General features: G+C 41.4%; 2 long non-coding RNA genes across 2 annotated transcripts; one reads left to right on the forward strand and one right to left on the reverse strand.

The window, feature by feature from the left end:
* Positions 1–8,216: 8,216 nt before the first annotated feature.
* On the forward strand, positions 8,217–18,172 carry LOC118944566. The gene is made up of 2 exons (XR_005039921.1): positions 8,217–8,342; positions 17,975–18,172. It is a non-coding gene; the product is annotated as an uncharacterized LOC118944566 (long non-coding RNA).
* On the reverse strand, positions 8,867–11,191 carry LOC118944567. Its single transcript, XR_005039922.1, has 2 exons — positions 11,144–11,191; positions 8,867–9,286 (listed from the first exon to the last, which is right to left on the reverse strand). It is a non-coding gene; the product is annotated as an uncharacterized LOC118944567 (long non-coding RNA).
* Positions 18,173–21,132: the final 2,960 nt, after the last annotated feature.

The raw sequence follows: 21,132 nt of genomic DNA on the forward strand, positions 1-21,132 counted from the left end.
GCCCTGTCTCTCTGGTACCCTGTTCTCTATAATCTAGTTACTGTACTATATAGAGCCCTGTCTCTCTGGTACCCTGTTCTCTATAATCTAGTTACTGTACTATATAGAGCCCTGTCTCTCTGGTACCCTGTTCTCTATAATCTAGTTACTGTACTATATAGAGCCCTGTCTCTCTGGTACTCTGTTCTCTATAATCTGGTTACTGTAATATATAGAGAGCCCTGTCTCTCTGGTACCCTGTTCTCTTTAATCTAGTTACTGTACTATATAGAGCCCTGTCTCTCTGGTACCCTGTTCTCTATAATTTGGTTACTGTACTAGATAGAGCCCTGTCTCTCTGGTACCCTGTTCTCTATAATCTAGTTACTGTACTAGATAGAGCCCTGTCTCTCTGGTACCCTGTTCTCTATAATCTAGTTACTGTACTATATAAAGCCCTGTCTCTCTGGTACCCTGTTCTCTATAATCTAGTTACTGTACTATATAGAGCCCTGTCTCTCTGGTACCCTGTTCTCTATAATCTAGTTACTGTACTATATAGAGCCCTGTCTCTCTGGTACCCTGTTCTCTATAATCTGGTTACTGTACTATATAGAGCCCTGTCTCTCTGGTACCCTGTTCTCTATAATCCAGTTACTGTACTATATAAAGCCCTGTCTCTCTGGTACCCTGTTCTCTATAATCTAGTTACTGTACTAGATAGAGCCCTGTCTCTCTGGTACCCTGTTCTCTATAATCTAGTTACTGTACTATATAGAGCCCTGTCTCTCTGGTACCCTGTTCTCTATAATCTAGTTACTGTACTATATAGAGCCCTGTCTCTCTGGTACCCTGTTCTCTATAATCTAGTTACTGTACTATATAGAGCCCTGTCTCTCTGGTACCCTGTTCTCTTTAATCTAGTTACTGTACTATATAGAGCCCTGTCTCTCTGGTACCCTGTTCTCTATAATCTAGTTACTGTACTATATAGAGCCCTGTCTCTCTGGTACCCTGTTCTCTATAATCTGGTTACTGTACTAGATAGAGCCCTGTCTCTCTGGTACTCTGTTCTCTTTAATCTAGTTACTGTACTATATAGAGCCCTGTCTCTCTGGTACCCTGTTCTCTATAATCTAGTTACTGTACTATATAGAGCCCTGTCTCTCTGGTACCCTGTTCTCTATAATCTGGTTACTGTACTATATAGAGCCCTGTCTCTCTGGTACCCTGTTCTCTATAATTTGGTTACTGGAGCTTGGAATGGAACAGATCCACTGAGAAATACAGAACTGTGTCTACATGTAGCACAATGATATACACACCTCCACAGACAGGCCCAACGTACACTCACTGGACTCTAACCACACACTCACACATACCACACACTCACACATATCACACACACACACACACACACACACACACACACACACACACACACACACACACACACACACACACACACACACACACACACACACACAAAGACTTAAAAGGCAACTGCAGGTACTGATCCAAAATTACAGTAATTTGTCTCATAATTCATTAAATGTCTTCCACTCTGACTACTCCCAGGTACAGTCCCAGTAGTGAAACAGCCTGAGGTAGTTTTTTCTAGTCTTTTCTAATGTTTTGGTTCTATAAACATCATTGTTGGCTCTGACTCAGGAATGCTCTGTGGGGAATGTAGAAGCACGGAGAGATTCTCAGAGCTGAGGTCCTCTTTGTCTAACTAGGTTTTAACTCACATGAGATGAAATGGTAGAAGGCCCTTCCTCACTACACAGTGACACATACAGCAACAGCTGATGGATTGAACTTAAGCTCAGGTGATGAGTAACTCTGCCTAATGTGCTCACGGTCACGTGATGAGGTAGCCCTGCCTGCGACTTCAAAATCATCCTCCAGATCATCATCGGGGGGGGCATCCTCTGTTTACACTCACACAGTAAACACACCAACTTTACATCAGACATCCTCTGTTTACACTCACACAGTAAACACACCAACTTTACACCAGACATCCTCTGTTTACACTCACACAGTAAACACACCAACTTTACACCAGACATCCTCTGTTTACACTCACACAGTAAACACACCAACTTTACACCAGACATCCTCTGTTTACACTCACACAGTAAACACACCAACTTTACACCAGACATCCTCTGTTTACACTCACACAGTAAACACACCAACTTTACACCAGACATCCTCTGTTTACACTCACACAGTAAACACACCAACTTTACACCAGACATCCCCTGTTTACACTCACACAGTAAACACACCAACTTTACACCAGACATCCTCTGTTTACACTCACACAGTAAACACACCAACTTTACACCAGACATCCTCTGTTTACACTCACACAGTAAACACACCAACTTTACATCAGACATCCTCTGTTTACACTCACACAGTAAACACACCAACTTTACACCAGACATCCTCTGTTTACACTCACACAGTAAACACACCAACTTTACACCAGACATCCTCTGTTTACACTCACACAGTAAACACACCAACTTTACACCAGACATCCTCTGTTTACACTCACACAGTAAACACACCAACTTTACACCAGACATCCTCTGTTTACACTCACACAGTAAACACACCAACTTTACACCAGACATCCTCTGTTTACACTCACACAGTAAACACCAGACATCCTGTTTACACTCACACAGTAAACAACCAACTTTACACCAGACATCCTCTGTTTACACTCACACAGTAAACAACCAACTTTACATCAGACATCCTCTGTTTACACTCACACAGTAAACAACCAACTTTACACCAGACATCCTCTGTTTACACTCACACAGTAAACACCAGACATCCTCTGTTTACACTCACACAGTAAACACCAGACATCCTCTGTTTACACTCACACAGTAAACAACCAACTTTACATCAGACATTTGCTGCACACATCATGAAATGACATCATCACACATTATGTAGGTGAGCAAAATATGGCCTGAAGAATTTATCTCCCCTCTCATCAGGACACACACACACACACACACACACACACACACACACACACACACACACACACTGTGAGTCACATCACTCTCCTCCTCTGGAACTAAACCACAAGCCCAGTCAGTATTCTCTCTAGTCCAGAGGTAAGGTTTCAGTTTCAGTCCGAGAGCCTTCATCCCTTTCATGAGTTGTTGTTTTACGTTCTGTCAGTGGACAGCTGTATACAGATATTAACTAGCGAGCATTACATTTGGAATACAAGGCTGTGCAAACTAGAAGTCCCATGATAAATGTCTACAAAAGCTGTGTGGAGAAACTCCCCCACCAGAACAACATGCAGTAAACGGTATATATTCCCCAGATCTCTCAACCACATAATGAAGTAATGTTTTGCCATTCAAGCCATGAAACACGTCCCTTTTCTTCTTGCTCTCTCTGTTGCGCTGTGTGCTGTTTGTATAGAGGTCAGCTCTCTCTGTTGCGCTGTGTGCTGTTTGTATAGAGGTCAGCTCTCTCTGTTGCGCTGTGTGCTGTTTGTATAGAGGTCAGCTCTCTCTGTTGCGCTGTGTGCTGTTTGTATAGAGGTCAGCTCTCTCTGTTGCGCTGTGTGCTGTTTGTATAGAGGTCAGCTCTCTCTGTTGCGCTGTGTGCTGTTTGTATAGAGGTCAGCTCTCTCTGTTGCGCTGTGTGCTGTTTGTATAGAGGTCAGCTCTCTCTGTTGCGCTGTGTGCTGTTTGTATAGAGGTCAGCTCTCTCTGTTGCGCTGTGTGCTGTTTGTATAGAGGTCAGCTCTCTCTGTTGCGCTGTGTGCTGTTTGTATAGAGGTCAGCTCTCTCTCTGTTGCGCTGTGTGCTGTTTGTATAGAGGTCAGCTCTCTCTGTTGCGCTGTGTGCTGTTTGTATAGAGGTCAGCTCTCTCTGTTGCGCTGTGTGCTGTTTGTATAGAGGTCAGCTCTGTCTTACTAATCCTGGTTATCCTTTAACAATCGGTCTGAGGGCAGCTGATGCTCATATCTTATTCCCTGTGGATCTGAGATAGGCAGCAGGGCTGTCAATGAGGAGAAACATGTGAATTATAGGAGGTAGACCTGTGAGATGCACTACTGACTGATAAGACTGTAAATGACTGCCACAGCAGTGAGCAGATGGGGAACTGACAGCAAATTGAAAAACTACTCTGGAGTACGTGGGTTCATGCCTGAGATTAGAGAGACAAATGCGATACAATTTTGATTCCTGTTTTACTTCTGAACTGTAGTGAAACTGTTGTTCGCTTTATCTACTTCAGAAAGAGGAAGTAGGCTTTTGGAACTGTAAAGAAAATGATGCAGACAAATATAGTTGGCTCTAGTTGCTATAACTCCAGTGCTTGATCCTAAATACAGTAGTGTCGTTTGGATTACATGTTTTATAAAGTTAAATAAAGGTGAAATAAGAAAATAAACATGGATATGATGAATGTAAATGAATTAGTTGTACCACATCAAACAAATGTGACGGAAGATATTTCATACAGAAAGCAACATTTATTCAGACATGCTTTATAAAGCCACATGTTAAACCGTGTCAAAATGTCTACGGGCGTATAAACCTTATCAGTCCAATTATTAGTAAGAGCATTTGTACAATGACATATATTACATAACAATATTACAAAGCTCAACATACATTTGCAACTCAGCTACAGCTATAAGCCAGTTTGAGGGGATAAATCTATTGTTTTTCTACAATGACGGACCAACCAACCACAAGGAGTGTGTGACAAGATGAATAACTTAAATATTAAGTAGTTCATAAGAAAATGTGTTATGTGCAATTTGATATTCAAAATAACAATAGATTAATTAACATAGTATCTACCGTTAGACCTAATAGTACAACTTTAGACTTTAAAAATATAAAACTAATCATGTTTACATATTTTACTTCCTAAAGTCTTGGACAAGGCATTATCATCCTTGCTGTGCATTTGTAAAGGACAAATGTTAGGTAGGAACCACATTTGAGTTCACATCAAAATGGATCAGATCCTTCTGTTTCAATTGGTCAATACCCAATAACGTCAAATCTATGAAGCAGACCAAGGTTAAACCTAATGCTAAGATAAAATAAGAAAATACCTGACAAAACAAGATTTCATAGCCTTAAAAGCCCCTTTAAAACAAAATGGATGCCCTAACGGTCTAATACAACGGTCCTTCAATACCACTTAGCTTCTAAGTCTTAGTCTGTTTTAGCACATAGCAACACCTAGGACTGCATTTCAGTGTGATACAAATGATCTGGTCTCTGCCTAAAGAGAGATCTAAAGAAGAGAGGAGATCAGTCAGGAAGTGGCTAGTTCCTGTGTGCCCTATTTATAAGCCAAGTGAACGGGGCTGCTTTCAAGAGCACAGGGGCTAGGTGAGAGTAGATACAACATAACATTACTGGGGCTAGGTGAGACTAGATACAACACAACATTACTGGGGCTAGGTGAGAGTAGATACAACACAACATTACTGGGGCTAGGTGAGAGTAGATACAACATAACATTACTGGGGCTAGGTGAGAGTAGATACAACACAACATTACTGGGGCTAGGTGAGGGTAGATACAACACAACATTACTGGGGCTAGGTGAGAGTAGATACAACACAACATTACTGGGGCTAGGTGAGAGTAGATACAACACAACATTACTGGAGCTAGGTGAGAGTAGATACAACACAACATTACTGGGGCTAGGTGAGAGTAGATACAACACAACATTACTGGGGCTAGGTGAGGGTAGATACAACACAACATGACTGGGGCTAGGTGAGGGTAGATACAACACAACATTACTGGGGCTAGGTGTAAGTAGATACAACACAACATTACTGGGGCTAGGTGAGGGTAGATACAACACAACATTACTGGGGCTAGGTGAGAGTAGATACAACATAACATTACTGGGGCTAGGTGAGGGTAGATACAACACAACATTACTGGGGCTAGGTGAGGGTAGATACAACACAACATGACTGGGGCTAGGTGAGGGTAGATACAACACAACATTACTGGGGCTAGGTGTGAGTAGATACAGTGCCTTGTGAAAGTATTCGGCCCCCTTGAACTTTGCGACCTTTTGCCACATTTCAGGCTTCAAACATAAAGATATAAAATTGTATTTTTTTGTGAAGAATCAACAACAAGTGGGACACAATCATGAAGTGGAACGACATTTATTGGATATTTTAAACTTTTTAACAAATCAAAAACTGAAAAATTGGGCGTGCAAAATTATTCGGCCCCTTAAGTTAATACTTTGTAGCGCCACCTTTTGCTGCGATTACAGCTGTAAGTCGCTTGGGGTATGTCTCTATCAGTTTTGCACATCGAGAGACTGACATTTTTTTCCATTCCTCCTTGCAAAACAGCTCGAGCTCAGTGAGGTTGGATGGAGAGCATTTGTGAACAGCAGTTTTCAGTTCTTTCCACAGATTCTCGATTGGATTCAGGTCTGGACTTTGACTCGGCCATTCTAACACCTGGATATGTTTATTTTTGAACCATTCCATTGTAGATTTTGCTTTATGTTTTGGATCATTGTCTTGTTGGAAGACAAATCTCCGTCCCAGTCTCAGGTCTTTTGCAGACTCCATCAGGTTTTCTTCCAGAATGGTCCTGTATTTGGCTCCATCCATCTTCCCATCAATTTTAACCATCTTCCCTGTCCCTGCTGAAGAAAAGCAGGCCCAAACCATGATGCTGCCACCACCATATTTGACAGTGGGGATGGTGTGTTCAGCTGTGTTGCTTTTACGCCAAACATAACGTTTTGCATTGTTGCCAAAAAGTTCAATTTTGGTTTCATCTGACCAGAGCACCTTCTTCCACATGTTTGGTGTGTCTCCCAGGTGGCTTGTGGCAAACTTTAAACAACACTTTTTATGGATATCTTTAAGAAATGGCTTTCTTCTTGCCACTCTTCCATAAAGGCCAGATTTGTGCAATATCCGACTGATTGTTGTCCTATGGACAGAGTCTCCCACCTCAGCTGTAGATCTCTGCAGTTCATCCAGAGTGATCATGGGCCTCTTGGCTGCATCTCTGATCAGTCTTCTCCTTGTATGAGCTGAAAGTTTAGAGGGACGGCCAGGTCTTGGTAGATTTGCAGTGGTCTGATACTCCTTCCATTTCAATATTATCGCTTGCACAGTGCTCCTTGGGATGTTTAAAGCTTGGGAAATCTTTTTGTATCCAAATCCGGCTTTAAACTTCTTCACAACAGTATCTCGGACCTGCCTGGTGTGTTCCTTGTTCTTCATGATGCTCTCTGCGCTTTTAACGGACCTCTGAGACTATCACAGTGCAGGTGCATTTATACGGAGACTTGATTACACACAGGTGGATTGTATTTATCATCATTAGTCATTTAGGTCAACATTGGATCATTCAGAGATCCTCACTGAACTTCTGGAGAGAGTTTGCTGCACTGAAAGTAAAGGGGCTGAATAATTTTGCCGCCCAATTTTTCAGTTTTTGATTTGTTAAAAAAGTTTGAAATATCCAATAAATGTCGTTCCACTTCATGATTGTGTCCCACTTGTTGTTGATTCTTCACAAAAAAATACAGTTTTATATCTTTATGTTTGAAGCCTGAAATGTGGCAAAAGGTCGCAAAGTTCAAGGGGGCCGAATACTTTCGCAAGGCACTGTACAACACAACATTACTGGGGCTAGGTGAGAGTAGATACAACACAACATTACTGGGGCTAGGTGAGGGTAGATACAACACAACATTACTGGGGCTAGGTGAGAGTAGATACAACACAACATTACTGGGGCTAGGTGAGACTAGATACAACACAACATTACTGGGGCTAGGTGAGAGTAGATACAACACAACATTACTGGGGCTAGGTGAGGGTAGATACAACACAACATTACTGGGGCTAGGTGAGAGTAGATACAACACAACATTACTGGGGCTAGGTGAGAGTAGATACAACACAACATTACTGGGGCTAGGTGAGAGTAGATACAACACAACATTACTGGGGCTAGGTGAGGGTAGATACAACACAACATTACTGGGGCTAGGTGAGGGTAGATACAACACAACATTACTGGGGCTAGGTGAGGGTAGATACAACACAACATTACTGGGGCTAGGTGAGAGTAGATACAACACAACATTACTGGGGCTAGGTGAGACTAGATACAACACAACATTACTGGGGCTAGGTGAGAGTAGATACAACACAACATTACTGGGGCTAGGTGAGACTAGATACAACACAACATTACTGGGGCTAGGTGAGAGTAGATACAACACAACATTACTGGGGCTAGGTGAGACTAGATACAACACAACATTACTGGGGCTAGGTGAGAGTAGATACAGGCATCATAGGTTCTGTACTCACTTTTACAGTAGCTCAGTAATCATACCGCCTACACTCTCAGAAAAAAGGGTTCCAAAAGGGTTCTTTGGCTGTCCCATAGATAACTCTTTTTTTGTTCCAGGTAGAACTCTTTGGGTTCTTCTGGGAAAGGGTTCTACATGGAACCCAATAGGGTTCTACCTGGAATCAAAAGGGTTCTTTGGCTGTCCCATAGATAACTATTTTTTTGTTCCAGGTAGAACTCTTTGGGTTCTTCTGGGAAAGGGTTCTACATGGAACCCAATAGGGTTCTACCTGGAATCAAAAGGGTTCTTTCTGGAACCTAAAATGGTTCTTCAAAGGGTTCTCTTATTGGGACAGCAGAAGAACCCTTTTAGGTTCTAGATTTCTTTCTAAGAGTGTAATTCCTATTTTGCAATGTGCAGTCTGAAACCTTTTGTGAAATGGCATATAAACCTAGCCTGATTGGTATTTTCCAGAACAGAGTTAAGGTTCACATTTGCTATGCATTTGGAACTGGTGAAAAGTTTGCACCTGTTTTTATTAGATGAAACACCAAAGCTACAACAGCCAACTGTCTTCATTTATACTTGATAAATGATTCACTTTCTGAACCTTTATTCTTACCTTTTCATTTAACCTTTTATGTCCAATTCCCTATGGTAAACTTACTGTGCAATATTGATACCTGATGTAAAGTGCAAATGTTGAATAAATGGGGCCCTTAGCGGTCAGAAGGGAAGCTTGTAAAATAGGTGTGTTGTCAAATTTGATGTACATCCTGCCATTGAGATTTGGACTGGCAGAGCTTGTCTCAGACATTTTATAAAAGCCCTGAATATTATTTTAACACTTGGAAGTAGTTATTCAAGACAATTAACTTCTCAAGAAAATTATATTTTCATGAACTCCATAAACACAACCCACCTCATACATGATTACTACAACTACATAAACACAACCCACCTCATACATGATTACTACAACTCCATAAACACAACCCACCTCATACATGATTACTACAACTACATAAACACAACCCACCTCATACATGATTACTACAACTACATAAACACAACCCACCTCATACATGATTACTACAACTACATAAACACAACCCACCTCATACATGATTACTACAACTACAGTGCCTTGCGAAAGTATTCGGCCCCCTTGAACTTTGCGACCTTTTGCCACATTTCAGGCTTCAAACATAAAGATATAAAACTGTATTTTTTTGTGAAGAATCAACAACAAGTGGGACACAATCGTGAAGTGGAACGACATTTATTGGATATTTCAAACTTTTTTAACAAATCAAAAACTGAAAAATTGGGCGTGCAAAATTATTCAGCCCCCTTAAGTTAATACTTTGTAGCGCCACCTTTTGCTGCGATTACAGCTGTAAGTCGCTTGGGGTATGTCTCTATCAGTTTTGCACATCGAGAGACTGAAATTTTTTCCCATTCCTCCTTGCAAAACAGCTCGAGCTCAGTGAGGTTGGATGGAGAGCATTTGTGAACAGCAGTTTTCAGTTCTTTCCACAGATTCTCGATTGGATTCAGGTCTGGACTTTGACTTGGCCATTCTAACACCTGGATATGTTTATTTTTTAACCATTCCATTGTAGATTTTGCTTTATGTTTTGGATCATTGTCTTGTTGGAAGACAAATCTCCGTCCCAGTCTCAGGTCTTTTGCAGACTCCATCAGGTTTTCTTCCAGAATGGTCCTGTATTTGGCTCCATCCATCTTCCCATCAATTTTAACCATCTTCCCTGTCCATGCTGAAGAAAATCAGGCCCAAACCATGATGCTGCCACCACCATGTTTGACAGTGGGGATGGTGTGTTCAGCTGTGTTGCTTTTACGCCAAACATAACGTTTTGCATTGTTGCCAAAAAGTTCAATTTTGGTTTCATCTGACCAGAGCACCTTCTTCCACATGTTTGGTGTGTCTCCCAGGTGGCTTGTGGCAAACTTTACCCGACACTTTTTATGGATATCTTTAAGAAATGGCTTTCTTCTTGCCACTCTTCCATAAAGGCCAGATTTGTGCAATATCCGACTGATTGTTGTCCTATGGACAGAGTCTCCCACCTCAGCTGTAGATCTCTGCAGTTCATCCAGAGTGATCATGGGCCTCTTGGCTGCATCTCTGATCAGTCTTCTCCTTGTATGAGCTGAAAGTTTAGAGGGACGGCCAGGTCTTGGTAGATTTGCAGTGGTCTGATACTCCTTCCATTTCAATATTATCGCTTGCACAGTGCTCCTTGGGATGTTTAAAGCTTGGGAAATCTTTTTGTATCTAAATCCGGCTTTAAACTTCTTCACAACAGTATCTCGGACCTGCCTGGTGTGTTCCTTGTTCTTCATGATGCTCTCTGCGCTTTTAACGGACCTCTGAGACTATCACAGTGCAGGTGCATTTATACAGAGACTTGATTACACACAGGTGGATTGTATTTATCATCATTAGTCATTTAGGTCAACATTGGATCATTCAGAGATCCTCACTGAACTTCTGGAGAGAGTTTGCTGCACTGAAAGTAAAGGGGCTGAATAATTTTGCACGCCCAATTTTTCAGTTTTTGATTTGTTAAAAAAGTTTTAAATATCCAATAAATGTTGTTCCACTTCATGATTGTGTCCCACTTGTTGTTGATTCTTCACAAAAAAATACAGTTTTATATCTTTATGTTTGAAGCCTGAAATGTGGCAAAAGGTCGCAAAGTTCAAGGGGGCCGAATACTTTCGCAAGGCACTGTACATAAACACAACCCACCTCATACATGATTACTACAACTACATAAACATGATTACTACAACTACATAAACATGATTACTACAACTACATAAACATGATTACTACAACTACATAAACATGATTACTACAACTACATAAACATGATTACTTCAAATGTCATCATGGTTTGATTGGCAAGGATTACAGAGGAAACCAATCTGTATCCATTCAAAACGTGGATTACAAAAAGTTGCAGGCTCTTCCGACATCCCCTAAGACTTAGGTCATTTTGAAGCATCCTTAGTTACTGTTAGTTAGTTACATCCCTAGTTACTGTACTATATAGAGCCCTGTCTCTCTGGTACCCTGTTCTCTATAATCTAGTTACTGTACTATATAGAGCCCTGTCTCTCTGGTACCCTGTTCTCTATAATCTAGTTACTGTACTATATAGAGCCCTGTCTCTCTGGTACCCTGTTCTCTATAATCTAGTTACTGTACTATATAGAGCCCTGTCTCTCTGGTACCCTGTTCTCTATAATCTAGTTACTGTACTATATAGAGCCCTGTCTCTCTGGTACCCTGTTCTCTTTAATCTGGTTACTGTACTATATAGAGCCCTGTCTCTCTGGTACCCTGTTCTCTATAATTTGGTTACTGTACTATATAGAGCCCTGTCTCTCTGGTACCCTGTTCTCTATAATCTAGTTACTGTACTATATAGAGCCCTGTCTCTCTGGTACCCTGTTCTCTATAATCTAGTTACTGTACTATATAGAGCCCTGTCTCTCTGGTACCCTGTTCTCTATAATCTAGTTACTGTACTATATAGAGCCCTGTCTCTCTGGTACCCTGTTCTCTATAATCTAGTTACTGTACTATATAGAGCCCTGTCTCTCTGGTACCCTGTTCTCTATAATCTAGTTACTGTACTAGATAGAGCCCTGTCTCTCTGGTACCCTGTTCTCTATAATCTAGTTACTGTACTATATAGAGCCCTGTCTCTCTGGTACCCTGTTCTCTTTAATCTAGTTACTGTACTATATAGAGCCCTGTCTCTCTGGTACCCTGTTCTCTATAATCTGGTTACTGTACTATATAGAGCCCTGTCTCTCTGGTACCCTGTTCTCTTTAATCTAGTTACTGTACTATATAGAGCCCTGTCTCTCTGGTACCCTGTTCTCTATAATCTAGTTACTGTACTATATAGAGCCCTCTCTCTCTGGTACCCTGTTCTCTATAATCTAGTTACTGTACTATATAGAGCCCTGTCTCTCTGGTACCCTGTTCTCTATAATCTAGTTACTGTACTATATAGAGCCCTGTCTCTCTGGTACCCTGTTCTCTATAATCTAGTTACTGTACTATATAGAGCCCTGTCTCTCTGGTACCCTGTTCTCTTTAATCTAGTTACTGTACTATAGAGAGCCCTGTCTCTCTGGTACCCTGTTCTCTTTAATCTGGTTACTGTACTATATAGAGCCCTGTCTCTCTGGTACCCTGTTCTCTATAATTTGGTTACTGTACTATATAGAGCCCTGTCTCTCTGGTACCCTGTTCTCTATAATCTAGTTACTGTACTATATAGAGCCCTGTCTCTCTGGTACCCTGTTCTCTTTAATCTGGTTACTGTACTATATAGAGCCCTGTCTCTCTGGTACCCTGTTCTCTATAATCTGGTTACTGTACTATATAGAGCCCTGTCTCTCTGGTACCCTGTTCTCTTTAATCTAGTTACTGTACTATATAGAGCCCTGTCTCTCTGGTACCCTGTTCTCTATAATCTGGTTACTGTACTAGATAGAGCCCTGTCTCTCTGGTACCCTGTTCTCTATAATTTGGTTACTGTACTATATAGAGCCCTGTCTCTCTGGTACCCTGTTCTCTATAATCTAGTTACTGTACTAGATAGAGCCCTGTCTCTCTGGTACCCTGTTCTCTATAATCTAGTTACTGTACTATATAGAGCCCTGTCTCTCTGGTACCCTGTTCTCTATAATCTAGTTACTGTACTATATAGAGCCCTGTCTCTCTGGTACCCTGTTCTCTATAATCTAGTTACTGTACTATATAGAGCCCTGTCTCTCTGGTACCCTGTTCTCTTTAATCTAGTTACTGTACTATATAGAGCCCTGTCTCTCTGGTACCCTGTTCTCTATAATCTGGTTACTGTACTAGATAGAGCCCTGTCTCTCTGGTACCCTGTTCTCTATAATCTAGTTACTGTACTATATAGAGCCCTGTCTCTCTGGTACCCTGTTCTCTTTAATCTAGTTACTGTACTATATAGAGCCCTGTCTCTCTGGTACCCTGTTCTATTTAATCTAGTTACTGTACTATATAGAGCCCTGTCTCTCTGGTACCCTGTTCTCTATAATTTGGTTACTGGAGCTTGGAATGGAACAGATCCACTGAGAAATACAGAACTGTGTCTACATGTAGCACAATGATATACACACCTCCACAGACAGGCCCAACGTACACTCACTGGACTCTAACCACACACTCACACATACCACACACTCACACATATCACACACACACACACACACACACACACACACACACACACACACACACACACACACACACACACACACACACACACACACAAAGACTTAAAAGGCAACTGCAGGTACTGATCCAAAATTACAGTAATTTGTCTCATAATTCATTAAATGTCTTCCACTCTGACTACTCCCAGGTACAGTCCCAGTAGTGAAACAGCCTGAGGTAGTTTTTTCTAGTCTTTTCTAATGTTTTGGTTCTATAAACATCATTGTTGGCTCTGACTCAGGAATGCTCTGTGGGGAATGTAGAAGCACGGAGAGATTCTCAGAGCTGAGGTCCTCTTTGTCTAACTAGGTTTTAACTCACATGAGATGAAATGGTAGAAGGCCCTTCCTCACTACACAGTGACACATACAGCAACAGCTGATGGATTGAACTTAAGCTCAGGTGATGAGTAACTCTGCCTAATGTAGCGGACGTGAGTGGGGCTCACGGTCACGTGATGAGGTAGCCCTGCCTGCGACTTCAAAATCATCCTCCAGATCATCATCGGGGGGGGCATCCTCTGTTTACACTCACACAGTAAACACACCAACTTTACATCAGACATCCTCTGTTTACACTCACACAGTAAACACACCAACTTTACATCAGACATCCTCTGTTTACACTCACACAGTAAACACACCAACTTTACACCAGACATCCTCTGTTTACACTCACACAGTAAACACACCAACTTTACATCAGACATCCTCTGTTTACACTCACACAGTAAACACACCAACTTTACACCAGACATCCTCTGTTTACACTCACACAGTAAACACACCAACTTTACACCAGACATCCTCTGTTTACACTCACACAGTAAACACACCAACTTTACACCAGACATCCTCTGTTTACACTCACACAGTAAACACACCAACTTTACACCAGACATCCTCTGTTTACACTCACACAGTAAACACACCAACTTTACACCAGACATCCTCTGTTTACACTCACACAGTAAACACACCAACTTTACACCAGACATCCTCTGTTTACACTCACACAGTAAACACACCAACTTTACACCAGACATCCTCTGTTTACACTCACACAGTAAACACACCAACTTTACACCAGACATCCTCTGTTTACACTCACACAGTAAACACACCAACTTTACACCAGACATCCTCTGTTTACACTCACACAGTAAACACCAGACATCCTGTTTACACTCACACAGTAAACAACCAACTTTACACCAGACATCCTCTGTTTACACTCACACAGTAAACAACCAACTTTACATCAGACATCCTCTGTTTACACTCACACAGTAAACAACCAACTTTACACCAGACATCCTCTGTTTACACTCACACAGTAAACACCAGACATCCTCTGTTTACACTCACACAGTAAACACCAGACATCCTCTGTTTACACTCACACAGTAAACAACCAACTTTACATCAGACATTTGCTGCACACATCATGAAATGACATCATCACACATTATGTAGGTGAGCAAAATATGGCCTGAAGAATTTATCTCCCCTCTCATCAGGACACACACACACACAGTAAACAACCAACTTTACACCAGACATCCTCTGTTTACACTCACACAGTAAACAACCAACTTTACATCAGACATCCTCTGTTTACACTCACACAGTAAACAACCAACTTTACACCAGACATCCTCTGTTTACACTCACACAGTAAACACCAGACATCCTCTGTTTACACTCACACAGTAAACACCAGACATCCTCTGTTTACACTCACACAGTAAACAACCAACTTTACATCAGACATTTGCTGCACACATCATGAAATGACATCATCACACATTATGTAGGTGAGCAAAATATGGCCTGAAGAATTTATCTCCCCTCTCATCAGGACACACACACACACACACACACACACACACACACACACACACACACACACACACACACACACACACACACACACACACACACACACACACACACACACACACACACACACACACACACACACACACTGTGAGTCACATCACTCTCCTCCTCTGGAACTAAACCACAAGCCCAGTCAGTATTCTCTCTAGTCCAGAGGTAAGGTTTCAGTTTCAGTCCGAGAGCCTTCATCCCTTTCATGAGTTGTTGTTTTACGTTCTGTCAGTGGACAGCTGTATACAGATATTAACTAGCGAGCATTACATTTGGAATACAAGGCTGTGCAAACTAGAAGTCCCATGATAAATGTCTACAAAAGCTGTGTGGAGAAACTCCCCCACCAGAACAACATGCAGTAAACGGTATATATTCCCCAGATCTCTCAACCACATAATGAAGTAATGTTTTGCCATTCAAGCCATGAAACACGTCCCTTTTCTTCTTGCTCTCTCTGTTGCGCTGTGTGCTGTTTGTATAGAGGTCAGCTCTCTCTGTTGCGCTGTGTGCTGTTTGTATAGAGGTCAGCTCTCTCTGTTGCGCTGTGTGCTGTTTGTATAGAGGTCAGCTCTCTCTGTTGCGCTGTGTGCTGTTTGTATAGAGGTCAGCTCTCTCTGTTGCGCTGTGTGCTGTTTGTATAGAGGTCAGCTCTCTCTGTTGCGCTGTGTGCTGTTTGTATAGAGGTCAGCTCTCTCTGTTGCGCTGTGTGCTGTTTGTATAGAGGTCAGCTCTCTCTGTTGCGCTGTGTGCTGTTTGTATAGAGGTCAGCTCTCTCTGTTGCGCTGTGTGCTGTTTGTATAGAGGTCAGCTCTCTCTGTTGCGCTGTGTGCTGTTTGTATAGAGGTCAGCTCTCTCTGTTGCGCTGTGTGCTGTTTGTATAGAGGTCAGCTCTCTCTGTTGCGCTGTGTGCTGTTTGTATAGAGGTCAGCTCTCTCTGTTGCGCTGTGTGCTGTTTGTATAGAGGTCAGCTCTGTCTTACTAATCCTGGTTATCCTTTAACAATCGGTCTGAGGGCAGCTGATGCTCATATCTTATTCCCTGTGGATCTGAGATAGGCAGCAGGGCTGTCAATGAGGAGAAACATGTGAATTATAGGAGGTAGACCTGTGAGATGCACTACTGACTGATAAGACTGTAAATGACTGCCACAGCAGTGAGCAGATGGGGAACTGACAGCAAATTGAAAAACTACTCTGGAGTACGTGGGTTCATGCCTGAGATTAGAGAGACAAATGCGATACAATTTTGATTCCTGTTTTACTTCTGAACTGTAGTGAAACTGTTGTTCGCTTTATCTACTTCAGAAAGAGGAAGTAGGCTTTTGGAACTGTAAAGAAAATGATGCAGACAAATATAGTTGGCTCTAGTTGCTATAACTCCAGTGCTTGATCCTAAATACAGTAGTGTCGTTTGGATTACATGTTTTATAAAGTTAAATAAAGGTGAAATAAGAAAATAAACATGGATATGATGAATGTAAATGAATTAGTTGTACCACATCAAACAAATGTGACGGAAGATATTTCATACAGAAAGCAACATTTATTCAGACATGCTTTATAAAGCCACATGTTAAACCGTGTCAAAATGTCTACGGGCGTATAAACCTTATCAGTCCAATTATTAGTAAGAGCATTTGTACAATGACATATATTACATAACAATATTACAAAGCTCAACATACATTTGCAACTCAGCTACAGCTATAAGCCAGTTTGAGGGGATAAATCTATTGTTTTTCTACAATGACGGACCAACCAACCACAAGGAGTGTGTGACAAGATGAATAACTTAAATATTAAGTAGTTCATAAGAAAATGTGTTATGTGCAATTTGATATTCAAAATAACAATAGATTAATTAACATAGTATCTACCGTTAGACCTAATAGTACAACTTTAGACTTTAAAAATATAAAACTAATCATGTTTACATATTTTACTTCCTAAAGTCTTGGACAAGGCATTATCATCCTTGCTGTGCATTTGTAAAGGACAAATGTTAGGTAGGAACCACATTTGAGTTCACATCAAAATGGATCAGATCCTTCTGTTTCAATTGGTCAATACCCAATAACGTCAAATCTATGAAGCAGACCAAGGTTAAACCTAATGCTAAGATAAAATAAGAAAATACCTGACAAAACAAGATTTCATAGCCTTAAAAGCCCCTTTAAAACAAAATGGATGCCCTAACGGTCTAATACAACGGTCCTTCAATACCACTTAGCTTCTAAGTCTTAGTCTGTTTTAGCACATAGCAACACCTAGGACTGCATTTCAGTGTGATACAAATGATCTGGTCTCTGCCTAAAGAGAGATCTAAAGAAGAGAGGAGATCAGTCAGGAAGTGGCTAGTTCCTGTGTGCCCTATTTATAAGCCAAGTGAACGGGGCTGCTTTCAAGAGCACAGGGGCTAGGTGAGAGTAGATACAACATAACATTACTGGGGCTAGGTGAGACTAGATACAACACAACATTACTGGGGCTAGGTGAGAGTAGATACAACACAACATTACTGGGGCTAGGTGAGAGTAGATACAACATAACATTACTGGGGCTAGGTGAGAGTAGATACAACACAACATTACTGGGGCTAGGTGAGGGTAGATACAACACAACATTACTGGGGCTAGGTGAGAGTAGATACAACACAACATTACTGGGGCTAGGTGAGAGTAGATACAACACAACATTACTGGAGCTAGGTGAGAGTAGATACAACACAACATTACTGGGGCTAGGTGAGAGTAGATACAACACAACATTACTGGGGCTAGGTGAGGGTAGATACAACACAACATGACTGGGGCTAGGTGAGGGTAGATACAACACAACATTACTGGGGCTAGGTGTAAGTAGATACAACACAACATTACTGGGGCTAGGTGAGGGTAGATACAACACAACATTACTGGGGCTAGGTGAGAGTAGATACAACATAACATTACTGGGGCTAGGTGAGGGTAGATACAACACAACATTACTGGGGCTAGGTGAGGGTAGATACAACACAACATGACTGGGGCTAGGTGAGGGTAGATACAACACAACATTACTGGGGCTAGGTGTGAGTAGATACAGTGCCTTGTGAAAGTATTCGGCCCCCTTGAACTTTGCGACCTTTTGCCACATTTCAGGCTTCAAACATAAAGATATAAAATTGTATTTTTTTGTGAAGAATCAACAACAAGTGGGACACAATCATGAAGTGGAACGACATTTATTGGATATTTTAAACTTTTTAACAAATCAAAAACTGAAAAATTGGGCGTGCAAAATTATTCGGCCCCTTAAGTTAATACTTTGTAGCGCCACCTTTTGCTGCGATTACAGCTGTAAGTCGCTTGGGGTATGTCTCTATCAGTTTTGCACATCGAGAGACTGACATTTTTTTCCATTCCTCCTTGCAAAACAGCTCGAGCTCAGTGAGGTTGGATGGAGAGCATTTGTGAACAGCAGTTTTCAGTTCTTTCCACAGATTCTCGATTGGATTCAGGTCTGGACTTTGACTCGGCCATTCTAACACCTGGATATGTTTATTTTTGAACCATTCCATTGTAGATTTTGCTTTATGTTTTGGATCATTGTCTTGTTGGAAGACAAATCTCCGTCCCAGTCTCAGGTCTTTTGCAGACTCCATCAGGTTTTCTTCCAGAATGGTCCTGTATTTGGCTCCATCCATCTTCCCATCAATTTTAACCATCTTCCCTGTCCCTGCTGAAGAAAAGCAGGCCCAAACCATGATGCTGCCACCACCATATTTGACAGTGGGGATGGTGTGTTCAGCTGTGTTGCTTTTACGCCAAACATAACGTTTTGCATTGTTGCCAAAAAGTTCAATTTTGGTTTCATCTGACCAGAGCACCTTCTTCCACATGTTTGGTGTGTCTCCCAGGTGGCTTGTGGCAAACTTTAAACAACACTTTTTATGGATATCTTTAAGAAATGGCTTTCTTCTTGCCACTCTTCCATAAAGGCCAGATTTGTGCAATATCCGACTGATTGTTGTCCTATGGACAGAGTCTCCCACCTCAGCTGTAGATCTCTGCAGTTCATCCAGAGTGATCATGGGCCTCTTGGCTGCATCTCTGATCAGTCTTCTCCTTGTATGAGCTGAAAGTTTAGAGGGACGGCCAGGTCTTGGTAGATTTGCAGTGGTCTGATACTCCTTCCATTTCAATATTATCGCTTGCACAGTGCTCCTTGGGATGTTTAAAGCTTGGGAAATCTTTTTGTATCCAAATCCGGCTTTAAACTTCTTCACAACAGTATCTCGGACCTGCCTGGTGTGTTCCTTGTTCTTCATGATGCTCTCTGCGCTTTTAACGGACCTCTGAGACTATCACAGTGCAGGTGCATTTATACGGAGACTTGATTACACACAGGTGGATTGTATTTATCATCATTAGTCATTTAGGTCAACATTGGATCATTCAGAGATCCTCACTGAACTTCTGGAGAGAGTTTGCTGCACTGAAAGTAAAGGGGCTGAATAATTTTGCCGCCCAATTTTTCAGTTTTTGATTTGTTAAAAAAGTTTGAAATATCCAATAAATGTCGTTCCACTTCATGATTGTGTCCCACTTGTTGTTGATTCTTCACAAAAAAATACAGTTTTATATCTTTATGTTTGAAGCCTGAAATGTGGCAAAAGGTCGCAAAGTTCAAGGGGGCCGAATACTTTCGCAAGGCACTGTACAACACAACATTACTGGGGCTAGGTGAGAGTAGATACAACACAACATTACTGGGGCTAGGTGAGGGTAGATACAACACAACATTACTGGGGCTAGGTGAGAGTAGATACAACACAACATTACTGGGGCTAGGTGAGACTAGATACAACACAACATTACTGGGGCTAGGTGAGAGTAGATACAGGCATCATAGGTTCTGTACTCACTTTTACAGTAGCTCAGTAATCATACCGCCTACACTCTCAGAAAAAAGGGTTCCAAAAGGGTTCTTTGGCTGTCCCATAGATAACTCTTTTTTTGTTCCAGGTAGAACTCTTTGGGTTCTTCTGGGAAAGGGTTCTACATGGAACCCAATAGGGTTCTACCTGGAATCAAAAGGGTTCTTTGGCTGTCCCATAGATAACTATTTTTTTGTTCCAGGTAGAACTCTTTGGGTTCTTCTGGGAAAGGGTTCTACATGGAACCCAATAGGGTTCTACCTGGAATCAAAAGGGTTCTTTCTGGAACCTAAAATGGTTCTTCAAAGGGTTCTCTTATTGGGACAGCAGAAGAACCCTTTTAGGTTCTAGATTTCTTTCTAAGAGTGTAATTCCTATTTTGCAATGTGCAGTCTGAAACCTTTTGTGAAATGGCATATAAACCTAGCCTGATTGGTATTTTCCAGAACAGAGTTAAGGTCACATTTGCTATGCATTTGGAACTGGTGAAAAGTTTGCACCTGTTTTTATTAGATGAAACACCAAAGCTACAACAGCCAACTGTCTTCATTTATACTTGATAAATGATTCACTTTCTGAACCTTTATTCTTACCTTTTCATTTAACCTTTTATGTCCAATTCCCTATGGTAAACTTACTGTGCAATATTGATACCTGATG

Source organism: Oncorhynchus mykiss, chromosome 26, assembly GCF_013265735.2.
Source record: "Oncorhynchus mykiss isolate Arlee chromosome 26, USDA_OmykA_1.1, whole genome shotgun sequence".
In the NCBI taxonomy this organism is placed as follows: domain Eukaryota; kingdom Metazoa; phylum Chordata; class Actinopteri; order Salmoniformes; family Salmonidae; genus Oncorhynchus; species Oncorhynchus mykiss.